This window comes from Octopus bimaculoides, chromosome 8 (assembly GCF_001194135.2).
Source record: "Octopus bimaculoides isolate UCB-OBI-ISO-001 chromosome 8, ASM119413v2, whole genome shotgun sequence".
In the NCBI taxonomy this organism is placed as follows: Eukaryota; Metazoa; Mollusca; class Cephalopoda; order Octopoda; family Octopodidae; genus Octopus; species Octopus bimaculoides.
In genome coordinates, this window is record NC_068988.1 from 86,959,303 (window position 1) to 86,963,655 (window position 4,353).

The 4,353-nt window shown below is 39.1% G+C and overlaps 1 non-coding gene across 1 annotated transcript; it reads right to left on the reverse strand.

Moving 5' to 3' along the window:
* Nucleotides 1–1,891: 1,891 nt before the first annotated feature.
* On the reverse strand, nucleotides 1,892–1,965 carry Trnai-aau (transfer RNA isoleucine (anticodon AAU)). The gene has a single exon. It is a non-coding gene; the product is annotated as a tRNA-Ile (tRNA).
* Between the last annotated feature and the right edge of the window lie 2,388 nt (nucleotides 1,966–4,353).

Genomic DNA, 4,353 nt, shown 5'->3' on the forward strand with positions numbered 1-4,353 from the left:
ACACACACACACACACACACACACACACACACACACACACACACATACACACACACACACACACACACACACATACGTTCTAAGATTGTTGTTTTATGTTTTCAGACAGAAATAAAAGTGCCATAACAGAATAATCTGAAAGAAATCATACGATATTCCATCGATTCTGAGAATTCACCAACTCTAAACTATGACAGAATATATATAAACTCTAACCTATAATATCATCTTCAGTCTGTTCCTCCGCGGATTCAGAATGTACACCAACACTAAATGATAAGAGAATCCACATTGTGTTACCCCGCGTTGGGTGCCATATGTGCGGAGCCCACATCTTTTTTGTTCAAGTTAAAAACATATATTTCGTAAACTAAAAAAAAAAGGTAATGATCATCAGAAAAATATTTATGAATAAAATACTTTTCAATAAAAATATAAATTTTTCTCTGTTTTCTTTTGATTTCCTCAACTCGATTGTGATATAAACTTCCTGTGATGTACGTGGAATATATCATCAAAAATATGCATTACTCTGTAAGTTTTGTAGAAACAAGTTCGTAGCTGTGGTACTGAGTTATAGTTCCTGATATATGCGTTTAAGTATAACTTTGCTAGGTTAGGCATTAATTTTTTGGTGTTTGCAGGGCAACAAATGTACTGATAGACTTCCCAAAGTTAAACGAACATCTCTACTCATAAATTTCTGTTTGGAAAACCTTAAAATAATGATCATCGTTTTACGATTTCTAAATTTTTAAATACCAGAGATCCTGAATTTTTAAAATGACTGGCTATTTTGATCGTTTTTAATTCTAGTTGTGGAACGAACAAACATTTCCACTCATTAATATCTCTTCTGCAAATTTTCAAATAAATCATTGAATGTTTGTTGGCCTTTTGTTCCGTGTTACTTTTTCATATAACAAATTTTCTTATTAAATTTCTAATTTTCAACAACTCTTAGCATATCAAACTGTTCAGAAACGTGCAACAAAATGAATACCCGCCGTCAGGCATCTACCGTCTTCTGAACGTCTTGCTTCCCTGGGCATGAACACATTGAAGCTCTGACGTCTGGCAACTAACTTGATAGACACCCACCAGATTATCCACCATCTTTCCAACAACAACCCTGAACACATTTTTGAATTCCATATGACAAACACTCGTGGACATGCTTACAAAATCAAAAAACAACACAACACCCATGACTTTCGGTAACATTTTTCACGCTCAGAATTGTTGAAGCATGGAATAAACTACCCGCATCAGTCGTCAGCTGTCGAGACACTACGTCTTTCAAAACTTCCATGCTTCCTGAAATCCGCCAAAAGTACACCTGATGGCTTTTTTCTTTTTCTTAGTTGTAATGCACCTGAGCACCGTAAAAGAAAAGGCAACATTGGCTAAAACAGTATATGATATACTTTTAGGATCTTATAAGACGTAATGGTCATTGCTTGAAAGCATTTGGTCACAGGTTTATTCAATCTTGGTAATAAATAATTGTTTCTAATTTAGGAAGTGGTTAGTCAGTTATATCAACCCCCAGTATATGACTGATGCATTATATTGACCCCGGTTGTATGAAAATCAAAACTGACCTAGGAGGGATTTGATCTCGGAATGTAAAGAGCAAAGTGTTTCTTCGACATTCTGATGATTTCGTCCACCTACCACCCTTCATGGGAATAAATAATATCATAGTTACATTCCTTACAATGGCAATTCAAATACATATCTTACAGAAATACCGTTGCACATTACTGCATGTTATGTAACAAACCGAAGCACGCAAAGTGAAATAGAGATTTATGAATTAGATTGTAAATGCTAACAAAAGTTAAAGTATACCATAAATTCGAAAAGAAAAAAAAAATTTATGCATAATTGGCCAGTATGGGGCTCGAACCCACGACATTCGCGTTATTAGCACGACGCTCTAACCAACTGAGCTAACCGGCCATTGACGACATACACCCTTTTTTATATATTTCAAATGTAGTCATATGCCAGCGTATTATTCTCTTGTTTCTCTCATTCACAGCGAGGTGGTGCTGTTTTATATAGGTCACACGTTTGCCAGCATTCTCTCCCACTCCTCTCTCTCTCTCTCTCTCTCTCTCTCTCTCTCTCTCTCTCTCTCTCTCTCTCTCTCTCTCTCTCTCTCTCTCTCTCTCTCTCTCTCTCTCTCTCATTCTCTCTCTCCCCCTCTCTCTCTCGCTGTCCATGTGAGAGTGTATGTGTGTATGTATGTGTGTGTGTGTATGTATGTATGTATGTATGTATGCATGTATGTATGTATGTATGTACATATTTATTCCTTTATTCTTTTATATGTTTCAGCCTTGAGGCTGCGGCCATGCTGGGGCACTGGATATATAGACAGGCAGATAGATAGATAGATAGATAGATATGTATCCGTATTTGTCATTCACTAGATATTCTGCTAAGAACGGCGGAGAAATAGTAGAACTTTGTACGAAACACTTATTTCGTTTTTTAGTGACGCCCCTTTGAGTTCAAATATTGCCGAAGCCGACTTTATCTGTCATTTCTTCTGGGTTGATAAAATAGTATCAGTCAAGTACTAGAGTCCGATGGAACCGATAATTCCCGTCCCACTATATAAACAGTATCATACCTACGATTAGAACTTCGATGGTTTTAATTGGCCGAATTATAAGTGCAGTAGACAAAATGTTTCGCGGTATATGTTCTTGCCTTCTACGTTCTAAGTTCAACCCCCACCGAGGTCAACTATGGCTTTCATTCTTTCAGTATATCAAAAAATAAGTACCTGTCAAGTACTGGGGAACTATGTTATCGACTAAACCCATTTCCTCAAAATACTTTGCATTGTACTTAAATCAATAAAATAATAAATGCGCCCTTTTAAAGCCTAGCCAGGTTCATGGGCCCGGTTTCCCGGTTTCAATGGCATATGCGTTACCCAGCTGGACGGGACGCCAGTCCATCGCAGCTTTACTCATCTTTGCTAGCTGAGTGAACTGGAGCAACGTAAAATGGAGTGTTTTGCTCAAGAACACAACGTGTCGCCCGGTCCAGGAATCGAAACCACAATCTTACGATCATAGTGCTGACACCCTAACCACTAAGCCACGCGCCTCCACTGTACTTAAATTAGAAACAGTTATTTATCATATGCTTTCAAAAGTTTCGTGCAAGATTCTACTACACCACCAGGGTCCCCACCAGATTGCTAAGGTTTGTGTGTAGCATTATTCTGGAAGTATTGAGTTGAGGTTATATGCAACACATCATGCCCGTTGCCAAATTTTGGTGCCTGGGTGCCTGGGTGCCTGGGTGCGTCAGAATATTCTGGATGGTTACTAATTTGTAATAATTCTAAGTTGGAGTTTCGAAATGAGTATGTTACTGTAAATCTGAAGGTGCATCATTGAATAGTGAGGGCACAGTACCGTCCAGTGCTCTCCCTTAGCGACGAGCATGCTAAACATATGTAACAAGGGTGCGAGAGTTCGAAAGTTTCGGATGAATCTTTAAATATCAGAAAAATATTTAAATATCTTTAAATATCAGAAAAAGAATCAAAGATCCTTTTCGTGCCATGGACTAATAAGGCTGGTTTCCCAGATCCTCTGGAGTATATATTAACCCCCAACACTCTGAAAGGGGTGCCTGTCCGTCGCAGGATTATTCGTTTTTGTCAACTGAGTGTATTTGAGCAACGTGAAATGAAGTGTTTTGTTCATGAGCACACGGCATCGCCCGGTCCAAGATTCAAAACCACAATCACGAATGCAACTAGTAAGCCGCACGCCTCTACTCTCTATATTAAACTGGCACTCTGTCGATTACGACGACGAGTTGATGCAATGAATGGAATAGCCTGCTCGTGAAATTGACGTACGAGTGGTTGAGCACTCCACAGACATGCAACTCGTTTTGCCAGCTGCAACTAATTTTGCCAGGGGCAACTCATTTTGCGAGCTGAGTGAACTGGTGCACCGTGAAATAAAGTGTCTTCTCAGACACACAACGTGCGCCAGGAATTGAACTCACGACTTTACGACCGTGAGCCGAATACCGTAACCACTGAGCTGCGTCGCCTTTGATTCTTCCGTCACTTTGTACATCGTAGAGTGAAAGAGGTGAGAAAGTAAGAGAGAAATACAGAAAGACTTAAATAGCACAAAAGTATATCAGTTGCAGAAGAAAATCGTACAGCTGGATACGCATTTCTGCCTTTTTGAGCTTCGTCAGTAGCAAGTACCAGTTAGGAAACTACAATGCAAGACAAAATCCTTGGCCAGTGATATAGAAAACCAGTGTGTGAAAAAGTCTCTGTTGTTGCAATTAACCGGCCAA